The sequence below is a fragment of the Palaemon carinicauda genome, chromosome 38 (assembly GCF_036898095.1).
Source record: "Palaemon carinicauda isolate YSFRI2023 chromosome 38, ASM3689809v2, whole genome shotgun sequence".
In the NCBI taxonomy this organism is placed as follows: domain Eukaryota; kingdom Metazoa; phylum Arthropoda; class Malacostraca; order Decapoda; family Palaemonidae; genus Palaemon; species Palaemon carinicauda.
This window is the reverse complement of record NC_090762.1, coordinates 44,672,153-44,684,652: the sequence shown is the minus strand read 5'-3', so window position 1 is coordinate 44,684,652 and position 12,500 is coordinate 44,672,153. Positions and strand designations below refer to the sequence as shown.

The 12,500-nt window shown below is 33.8% G+C and overlaps 1 long non-coding RNA gene across 1 annotated transcript in view; it reads right to left on the bottom strand.

Moving 5' to 3' along the window:
- Nucleotides 1–12,500, bottom strand: part of LOC137630003 (uncharacterized) — a 179,103-nt gene that overhangs the window by 165,819 nt on the left and 784 nt on the right. The window lies entirely within an intron of this gene.

Sequence of the window (12,500 nt, the reverse complement as noted above, 5' to 3'; positions counted from 1 at the left end):
AACTCCTTCACATACCTAGGTAGTGTTATGACCTCACATGGAAGGATGGAGCCTGAGATAAACAGCAGAATTGCCAAATATAGTAAATATTGGAGGTGCTATGTACCCACTACTACAAAATAGAAAAGTGACGATTTGAATTGTATAATTCAATTCATAAATACAGTACATACCAGTACTTCTGTACGGTTGTGAGAGGTGCGCCCTGACTTAGAGGCTAAAATATAAAATGCAAGCAGCTGAAATAACGTGTTTTCGCAGCCGAAGTACGTGTTTTGCATCTAATTTGAGGTGTAACTAAAAGAGACAGACAATACAATACTATATAATACTAATATCAGAGAAGTCTTAGGTTTGGAACCTATAATTCTTCAAATTGAAAAGAGTCAATTGAGATAGTTTGGACATATCTGTAGATACCATATTGTTGTTTATATTTCTATAAGTCCCCATCGAACATCTCTTATTCAGGATCTGCCCTTTCTTCTTTTAGATTCAGTAAAGCTATTTTGTTGGTAATAGTTCTCATAATATTTGACACTTATGACTATGGAAACCATTGCTATTATCTCGAGTGTCGCCTAATAATTACTGCTGTCAAGTTTCTGGGAAGTTATTTTACACACTAGAAATCTACCGGCACACTTGCAAATACAGTAAGCGGTCTTCTGGTTGTTGAAGTTCTTTAATTATAGGGTTACCTATTGCATAACCGTACCAAATGTATGATTCTCACTTATGATATTTTCAATTGGGATTTTCACCTCCCCCCGAAAAAAAATATTAGTACAAGTCTGAAACGGATGAGAAATTTGTTTTACTCGGACAAGAAAATCTCTTAAACGTTTTCTTCTTTTAAAGATTTTTCCAATTTCTGCCATCACCTTTTGAGGTTATCATCTCCTCATCACTATAACTTCTCTCCCAACACTATGCTGATATAGATACATCAATCCTCTTAACCTAAAGGCCAAAATATCAATAACCATTCTGCCAATTCTAAAATGCAATATGTTTACAGAAAATCACGATCAGGTATCCATGAATTCCGAATCAGAGAACATACATCGCCCGAAATTTTCACTAGGGGAATAATGCCTCGAAAATTCGGTCAGATATTCGCCCGCAGCAAATCCATCATCAGTTATCGACATTCGAGAAAATGCACCACAAAAGAAGAAGCGAACCTCTGTGATATATTGCAGTACGTTTCTCCAATAAAGATTTCGCGTTTTGTGTCTCAAGGTTGGAAAGGGAAAACTCGTTCACTTCACTTTGATGACCTTAACATCTCTTGCGTGTTTTCTTTCATTTATTTTCTATTACAATTAAAGCGGGTGTCTTTACAGTCACTGTCACATTTGCCTGTTATTAGCCCCATCTCCGGTTGAAAGGAAACACGTATATTTTCATTGTCAGATCTGACTGATGTATCAATCGTTTTCACCCCAATTTAACAGTAATCTCTAAAGACTTTTTTCTAGAAAGGAAAACAACCTTAACAGTGGAGCGGGTGATTTCAAAATAATAAGGGTAAAATGCAAATGGTGACACAAGGATGAAATTTTGGCCAACGATTCTTCTTGACCTTTTGTCTCATCAACTTCTGTTCGCATAACGTTGCCATTTTCCAAGATGGTGGAATGTTTTCTAACTGGCTTCTCGTGCATATCTGAATATTGACATCTAATTGGTTAATCATGTTAGAATTCACTCCCTGTTAAGGATGAAGTAGATATGATTCTTTTGGTGGAGAGTTTAACAGTTACGACACTGCTCATTAACTCATAATAATAGAAATGCAAGTTAAAATATTGAAAGCAAGCCTTTACATACTTAGATACATAATTCATTGCCTAGAAATATCCAATATGGCTGACACCCTAAAAATATACCAGCCAAAAACGCAAGAATTGGTACCATATACGAGGTAAAAGGTCAGGTAATACATTTATTTCGGATAACTTTTTTTGTAGGTTAAAAATCAATTAAGCCCCTATTTATTAATTTCCACCATCATTTAAAAACTATTATAATTATCTCAATGTAACAGTGTAACAGGGTAGAGTCAGTTCACTACGACGGCACACTGGTTGACACTATAGCTGTTGACACTATAGCTGTGAGACTTGCATCCTGGTGCTCATTGCTAACTAATGGTAGACATTTGTCATTAGTTTCCCAAAATCCTGATTAGATAGCCCCAGTTCAAAGTTAAATAATGGCACTTGATTTTACAGGATGTGCCAGTGCGGGAGAACCTAGCCGACCCAAGGCAGATCTGTCTTCATTCTTCTATAAGGTGTACAGATCCACGGGAATTTAATATGATTGGATGAATGATCGGGCTAGGGATAGGATTATGATATATCTAAGCCTAGTTGTATTCCATATCTAAAAGTGCATATTGTTGTATAGGTGGTCAAAGGATAAATCCTCGACAAGCAATTGCAGCACAATCTCAAATCAACGCCTTTCCTGAAGAGGAAAAGACATGAGGCGGATACCTATCCTAGAAATTGCAGCAACCACGGGACCAAAAGACTGAACCCTTCCCTTTTTCCATACATTTATGGGGTGTGACACAGCGTCGGCCTTTCATGGACAGGGGAAAAAGTTTGGATGGAAAACAGGGACTGTGTTTCAGCGGGTCCATATCTACCTTCACCAAACTAGGGTCAACACCATCAGCTGTAGAAGATGAAGACCTGCAAATCATTGCCAATGTACGAGAGAAACATTTCATATAAAGATGTAAATTAGGGTAGAATTGATCTCTTTGCAAGGATGCACGGAGCTTATAATTGCATTTCCCCCTACAAGGACTGTTCTTAGAGAGCATTGCAAGAGAACTGCCTTTCAAGCAGGGGTCCATTTGGAGCCAGTACTTAGTATGTCATCCAGTTTTGCCCAGTCTAAGACACTGGATATGGCAACATATTGCTGGTGCCGGGTTTCTGTATTGAACAAATTTTCCAGTAGTAGCAAAATCCACCCAAGGATTGAATAAGTGTGGCTGCAAGAACGAACACCGTGGCAGTTGCAAGTAATACAAGTCCGGACTTAACTGCACAGCTTCCTGCAAGTGCACGGGTTAAACATTATCAATACAGGAAACATATTAATATTCATCAAGAGATATATACATTTACATCTCTGCCCGCCATTTTGCCATAGTGGTTTCATTTTATATGTTAATGAGAGTAAGAATGCGAAAATCTGAATTCATAATCATTATATAACATTTTGCACTTTTTGTAGGCTTGTAGAATGAAAATATTTGAAATATAAGGCAGATTTTCCACCATTTTGGAAAAGTGTCGGCATTCTTGGAAATGGCCCTACATTGAGTTGGTTTGAGGTTAATTTTAATTTGTGGGGGTTAATAAGAGTTCTCATGGAAAATAAAATATATTACTTATATCACCTTTTGCACTTTTTCCTTACTGCCACTCTCCAGTAAAGTCAGTTTCACATTTACTATCAAACTTTTTAATCAAGAACGAACCCTAGAAATAATCTTAATTACTACTATTCTTTAAAGGTAAAGTAAAATATGGAAACGCAATGAAACCTTAATCCGTTACATTTATTTCTACCAATAATCAACCTTACATAAGGTTTTTCTAAAGAAGAAAAACATATAGTCGTATTAATCATTGGTAACCCAGGCGACCGAAGGGGCATCTAAATCTACGTATTATAAGTGGAGATTAAAGTTTACTGAATTGAGGATTCGAATGATTCCATTTGCATAGAAATTAATAGATGGAACGGGAGATTCCGAATTGGTAATTTAATTAATAACCTTTGGAGAAGATCTATAGTCGGACCCTCAACGCGCTGCATATCTTTTCAAGGGGAAGTAGTAATAGTCACAGGGGCTGTGCGTGTGTTTGTATGTCTCCTTGTTTGTATGAATGCGAGATTGGATTAGGACTTGGATGTTGTTATTATTTACTGGAAGTGTCATCCAATCGTTGACTGTATGAAGGAACTGTATCGGTGTGCTTTATATCAACGCAAAGGGAATGTCGAATAATAACGAGAATCATAAGGACATTGTAGAAAAATGGAAATGGCCAAACAGTGTTACCTTGGTGATCATACAGTGATGTGATATGCAGTTTGCAAACCCTTCAAATTATAATGTTACGGTTCAAAACACCGTTAAATATATGATTATATAAACATGTATTTCAAACAAGTTAAGTCACATGAAGGATCCTGTGTATTAAATATTATCGTCATGATTTGCGGAGTGGAAAAGATTAAATATATGCATATGCAGAGTATTCAATTCATAACAATACTCAATAATGGAATGTATTCACAAAACTCAAAATACACTTTATAACTAACTGGAAGTATTTCATGATAGTCTTTAATTCCCTTCCTGGGGGGGGGGGGGGAAATTGAGTGAATGACATTTCTTCTGCCCAGATCTAAACGACTATACTGTAGTAGTGTCTACAGAATATAAATGTAAGCAAATACCAGACAAAAAATATAACTAAATAAATTACGCAATACAAGTACTTGATACTTTCGATGAAAAGCATTATTTAGTTGTAAGAAAGAATTATTACCTGAAAAAAGTGGCATCATTTTGCTAATACGGATATGGAGGTATTGTCTGTTAACAGCAGCATTTTCATAATTTAAAAGCATATAAGAATAAATCTGCTTTAAATCTTTAATACCTGCGACTCTACATTGTTCGAAGAATATGAAATTTTGGTTATTTAGATGGTTCGGTATAGCAATCCCCAAATACTGGTTTTATTGTTCTTTATCTATTGATACCTTGTATCCAAAAACTGAATAGGGAGAAACATGAATGTAAAATCACTGAATCTTGCAAGTCTTTTCTCTCCAAATATTGTTATCCCTTCAAATAGAAAACACGATTTTAAGCCCTACCATTCATTTTTAAAATGTATTCTTGTCGTTGTTAGAATTATTTCGATACCCTACCAAACGATAATCACTCAGGTCAAAAAATACTTCACTGGATGCAAAGATTTCAACGATTTATTTCGGAGTCTCTTGAAGGAATATCTGGAATGGGCAAGGACTTCAACGGAAGTGCACTTGAGGGTATTAATTCCTTGACTTGTAGAGCATTCGAGGAAGAGACCCTGTGGTCTTGACATCAAAAATCCTCGAATAAAGAAGTATTTGCATCGCTGACTTTTTTTTTATTCTAGGACAAAGCTAACCGTCGTTATCTCATGGAAGAGTGGCCTAAATATGTTTTTTACTCTCATGCTAAGATATTTTATAACCATCTTTTATTTGACGTATTACTTTGCCCTTGAAAGAGAAAGAAATACATTAACATGACATACGATTTTGATTATGCACGACGAAAGAGTGATAGTACTCCTATATTTGTGTGCACGAGTGTATGTGTGTGTGTATGAGTATGTGTATGTATATATATACATTATATATATATATATATATATATATATATAGATAGATAGATAGATAGATAGAGATATATATTATTTTATATATATATATATATATGCAGAAGAACCACAGGGAAAATGAAAATACGAAATATACAATTAAGTCCTGACTAGTTTCGTGATACTTCTTCAGAAGACTGAAGAAGAAGTATCACGAAACTAGTCAGGACTTAATCGTATATTTCGTATTTTCATTTTCTCTGTGGTTCTCGTGCATCTGAGCATCACGTTTTCCTGTGATTTTTACGCATATACAGTATATATATATATATATATATATACACATATATATATATATATATATATATGCTTTTGCTTTCACAAAACTGTTTGTAGGGATCTCTCTCTTTCCTTGTCAACTAACATTTCCTAAATAAATAATCTTTTCCCGGATATTTTGCCTCTAATTTACCAAAAGGTACATTATGTATCTCAAAACACAGATTCACTCTTTCATCTGCACCTCTTTATCACTGCTACGGTTCTCAATTTATCATAACTTTTCAATTCAGCTGCTTTAGGATATATATATATATATATATATATATAGACACAACTAATTCGTGACTCAGAATGTAGATGAGAATATTTTGTCAAATCAAAATCTGAACGACTGTAAAAAATATTTTGAGGCCACAAAATTTGAAGACGCTCCAAGAAAATAATCCCTTGAGGAACGAGAAGTACAAGGTACCGGTCTAAGAGAGTTGGAGGACGTGTGTAACACAAGTGTTCAGGAAGTAAAGGGAGTCAGGTCGCACAGTACTACTTCTCCAAGTCGTTCTGCGGTTGTCTCAAAGAAGTTTTATTTTTACTGAAGATTATCTGACGAAGACATCTAAAGACTACTAGATAATCTGACGAAGACATCTAAAGAATACTAGATAATCTGACGAAGACATCTAAAGACTACTAGATAATCTGACGAAGACGTCTAAAGACTACTAGATAATCTGACGAAGACATCTAAAGGCTACTGATAATCTGACGAAGACGTCTAAAGACTTCTAGATAATCTGACGAAGACATATAAAGACTACTAGATAATCTGACGAAGACATCTAAAGGCTACTAATAATCTGACGAAGACATCTAAAGGCTACTAGATAATCTGACGAAGACATTTAAGGACTACTAGATAATCTGACGAAGATTCCAACAATATATTGGATAAACAACAAAGTAAACGGAAACTGTTAATGAAAAACGTGTCCTTCTCTTCTCTAAATGTTTTCCAAAGCTTTGGTTGAGCTTTAAGAGAAACAAGATTTAGAGAAGACACAGATTCTTGAAGAGAACAGCTTATGCTTGAGTAGGTTTATAAAGATAGATTGGAAAAACATAAATCTATTACTTTGGTATCTTTATATTTGAAAATTCAAGTTCAGAACCTTATTAAATAAGTAATGATATGCGGAATGGATGCCTATTAAATGTAATGCGCGCACGCACACACAAATTATATATATATATATATATATATATATATATGTATATATACATATATATGCATTTATATATATATTTATATATATATATATATATATACATATGAAAATAAACATTAACATATTGAAAAAAATTAAACAGAGAAGGAAGTTATTGATCAAATGTACAAATTAAATGTAATATGATTGGTTAGGAAAAGTGGCCCTGATAGTTACCATAAGTAAGTCATATTTTATTATTAAGAAGGGAAAAATAACGATAGAACCAAAAAACAAGAAATTAATTTAAAGTTATATGTATGCAAATACTTTATAACTATATATACTGTGTATTTGACTGCACATCCGTAAAGAAAAAATTCAGATACTGGGAAACTGTCAAAAATAAAGGCATTTATATTATTACGTATCATTAATTACGATACGAATAATTTATGGGACAAAACTAAAGCAGAATTCTGGCAAAGAAATATGGCTACAGCTTGACTTCATAATACAATGCTGTAATGCATAATGTACGTCGTGAAAATCTAACCGCTGCTTCACAAAACAACAACCGATACATGAATTTAACATTGTTGCAATTGTTTCTCCGATTCCATGTCATTAATATTTCACAGACTTCACGACTCCAATCCCCGAGGATCAAGCTTCGACGCAACATAATCTTACTTTACTTCTTTAATAAAGTATTAAATATTACTTCTTAACTGTACAAGTTGTCTCTTCTGCACGCATTTAATAATGTTTGTGGAAATGTTGGCTTCAAACGTTAAAGCTCAAAATGAAATAATGAAAATGATTCCTCACGGACTTCGAAAACAAGGACAGTAAAACATATATCTTACATTATTTTGCACCACTGTAAAACATACAGCTATTACTTGAAGTTTCAATCTATTCACAGGATATTTCTGAGCTTTATCTTTCGGCTGTCTCATGATGTACTAGTATTTATTCATATGTGTTCCTTATCTATTAACCTATTGACCATCTTCTCAAATGTTACATGAGCTTTATATGCATAGATTTCATTTTAAAAAATAAGAGGAAATTGTGCATATTTAATAGTCTGGTTTTATGCAATTAGACACCTCATACCATTAAAGAATATTTGAAACTGAAATACATTAAATAACTGGAACGAATTCAGATGGTTGCATTACATAGAAAACTACACGAAATGATGTACACACTTCCTGTATTAAAACAGAGAGCAAAAAAATCCTACGTAAGAAGATACCGAGACTCAAGAGGGGCTTGTGAGATCATGAAGTATGTATGTATGAATACAAAAATACATCACCACAAACTCAGACATGATAGAAGGAAAGCTTAAGAATTTTCGAAGAACATATAAATGTCTAACAATGGTTGGATAGAAAGACCTTGATATTCAGGAAGCCTAAGAATGTGTTCAATACTAAGTTGAATGGCAAAGAGTTTGTACCGGGTATGACGTGCTACTGGCCAGTATTTTGTGTAAGTATATGAAACGACGAAGGTTACGAAAGTTTTAACTGTACTTCCTGTACAGCTGGTATAGGATGAATGTGGCAGGCACTGTCATGTTTTTCTGACAAGTCCGAGAAAAATACCAGAAACTGCCAAACATTTAACTTCTCTATACACCATACATAACCGATAGTTAGTTTTATGCCTAAACCAAAAATCAAATAAAGCTGCTTTTGTCAGATGATAAAATCGAACTGAAAATTTTGAAGAGACCTTGATACTGAAAAACACCAGTCGAAACTACAAGATTAATACTTCAAAATACTCAAAACCATTTCTCTACCTTTGAGATTTCAAACACAATATTGCTTTGATTGGGGGTAATCGTATATTTTTCTTATTCAGTTTTCTATGTAATGTTAAAGTTTTATCACATCTGCTCGTCATCACAGAGGACAATACGAACGTCATTATTTGACCAACACTCCCGAGTGACATTTCCGTGGTTCCACTTCTTGAGCATTAGTCGGTTTTGGAACAAATAGATAACAACTTTATCATAGTATTTATTACTAAAATTAAAATTTTTATTTCTCTTTGTATGGGCAGGGATAACAGCATTAATAACGAAAATAAAAAAATGTAAAAATATGGTCCATTAAATTTCTGCTTGGGGAGCTTGAAATATAAAATCCTTTCCATAAAATTCTGCTTTCTCCTAGCATGCATTATCAGGAAATTTAATTTACCAAATGATGCTTTTCTCATCAACACTCAAAAGAATTTACTACCATTTACTCTCACTTATGAATCCTTACTAAAAAGACATTTTGGGTATTCACTCTGATAACTACCAATTCTGTCTAAGTCTACAGATAAAGTCCATTATATAAGTTAGAACTATATTACCACCTAAATGTCATCACAACATCAGATGCAGCCGTTTCTAGTACACTGCAGGACAACGGTCTCAGACGTGTTTTCATTAATGTCTGGGCTTTGGCCACTTCATCACCAAGCTGGCCATTGAGGATTTTCTCACACCAAGCCAACCTAGTATGGGTGTCTCTGACAAGTACAGCTTTGCTGATGACGGCGATACACAAACCATTTCAACCCATTGAGGTATCAACACCCCGAAAAAAAAATAAAAACAATGGCCCTTTTTTCTCTTTTACTGAAGCAATAGATAATTACGCTTTCCCTTGCCTTTTCTCTTTCTCGCTGTGAACGCATGCGCGTTAACATCATCATGCAATGGAAACCGAACAATTGCTAGCTCTTTATTCGCTAATCCGCTGATTAGATTATATACCTCCGTGAGCCACTCATTTCAAGTGGCACTAATTGGCAGAGCTGATCGAACCAACATGAATTAGGAATGCAAGTTTCAGTTTTCGCTGCATGACAGGATTTGGCAAACGCCAGTTATGTCCGCGTATGCAAATTCGGCTCCAGTTAAAATATACCAGTAATAATCGTATAAACAGATTTGCATTATACTGGGATTGGAAAAAATTAAGCACGGCATCTGTGTATCCATGGTATTACGCAATTATGAAACAGCTAAATGCAAATTGAAATTGGGTTGGTTAAATATACTGTTATTATTGAAGAATTTGTTGTCATTCCATACGTAGACGTATATCCAGAGATTTGCTCAAACATTATGCTTTGATATAATCATATTGTAAAACATATACGATTTCAGCGCTAAATCAATTCCCTAAGCTTCGATGATGTTATGCAAATCGTTTCTCTGATGGTACGGATAATTCAGTGGAAGTTTAAAAGAAGCTGTAATGAATCAATATAAACAGACCTTAGTATAAAACTCTTCTTTTCTGGAAACCAGTAATCTAAGAGATGTCTCCATTCTTCTTCAGTTATACAATTTTTATGTATGTAATTATAATCTTACAGAGTCTATTCAACTATATTCATACACATTCATTCTAATTGAGGTATAAGAAAATACACATTCAAGCTTGCTTAACCAAGCATTTGCAACAACTCGAAAAAAATATAATGTCAAATTACCCCAATTATATACACCCCTCATCCTGATATAATCAAAGCCGACAAAATAACCCCATGTTTCCCGATCGTATCGTCCAAGTTTTAGCTAATCTCATAGAAAAGACAAATTGGCCAATGTTAATTTTCTGAAGAATTTTAAATTTTCATTTAACCATATTCTTGAAGAGTTTATCGCATCAGCTTCAAGAGAAGGATTTAAAAAATTCATCATACTAAGCTGGTGTTAAAAAGCCCAATAAGTTTTAGTCTTTTACCATTCAACCTATTATCAAAGAATCGATCAATTGAAAGCATTATTTCTTTTGAAATAGAGGGTTTTAAGAATTTCGTTAAAGTCCAAAGGAAGCATTCACCTTTAAAACTAGCTATTGTTCGTGCACACATTAAATCCTGCTTGCAGGTTGTCACTCAAAATGTCAGGAATACCTAACTTCATTGACTCGCAGAAAGACATAATGAATACTAACTTAGAAGAGTCCAGTGCCAGGTTGGGTTAGCAAAGCTCATATTTTATATGTGTTTAATGTACGGCATGTTAGCATGAATTATGAAGTTGTCTGGAACAAAGTCAGTTGTAAATTTGAGTTAGTAAGGGGAAGGAAATCATGTGCACTTCTGTATAAAAAGAAGGAAAACGGCACCCTGAATTAAGTTGATTTTGTTAAATTGCTTAGAAATGGAGTAAAATAATTAAATTTATTAATACATGTGAAAAGTAGCAAAAATTACGTCTAGTGTCTGAATTTACAGTTTAAATAGAACTTAAAATGTAACAAATTTCTCTTTTAATTTTTTAGGGTGGTTGTACTGACGAAACTTTCACCTACTGATATATATAAAACTGCCTTTTAATCAAATTTCTTCAGTCATTTCATCTCGAGTACCAAACGAGAGGAAAGTTTGACAATTGTTACCAAATAGAATTAGGTACGAAATTCCTTGAGAAACTTTTCTGTGTAGCTTAAATTTATTCATTTATTTATTTATCTATTTATTTATTTTTATCTATTTTTTTTTTTACCAAATCGCTAATATTAACATTGTTCAAATTGGGATAGTATTAAGGTGGTACTAAACCTCATTATGAAAATTGAACTTCCAACACTCGATTTCTATAATTTAATTTGATACAAAAAAAAAAAAAAAGTTTATCGCTTCATTACATGTATTGCATCTAAGACGAATTTCAATATGTTCGCGTCTGTAGAAACAGACTAATACAAATATTTTAACTTATTAACACATGGATATAGCCTAGTCTTTAATTAATAAAAGATATAAATCATAAGCTATTTATCGCGCTTGAAATGATACTAAAATAGCAATTCAATATCACATCGAAGTAAATCTGCGTAATATAGGTAATTCGAGGAGCTAATCCGAGTTGAAACCCAACAATAATCTGCAGTGTCCTGTTTCAATCTATCTCTCTTATTGTCACTAGGTATAAACTTATAACTGAGAATTAAGTAAACAACCGACTGAATATACCTACGAACAATTTGATTAAGCCGCAGCCCAGATATTTTAATCAAATATAAGATGCGAGAGAACTTGGGGACAAGGAAAGGCATTAACATTGAGATTTCGCACTTCAAAGAGCAACTTACAGTTCCCTCAGAAATTCAAGACAAACTGCAATAGTTCTTCATGAAATTAATTCTCTCTCTCTCTCTCTCTCTCTCTCTCTCTCTCTCTCTCTCTCTCTCTCTCTCTCTCTCTCTCTCTCTCTCTCTCTCTCTCTCTCTCTCTCTCTCAGGAGATTGATAGATCAAAGGGTTCTCAGTTGTGTTGACACTGTGGTTACCACTCTTGATATGCTGGACCATAAATTTGAACAATTCTTATATAAACACACACACACACACACACACACACACACATATATATATATATATATATATATATATATATATATATATATATATATATATATATATATATATATGTGTGTGTGTGTGTGTGTGTGTGTGTGTGTGTGTGTGTGTGTATGTATGTATGTATGTATGTATAAACACATACACACGAATACATAAGTAAATATTAGATAAAATACCTACCTTAAGACTACAAACACTTT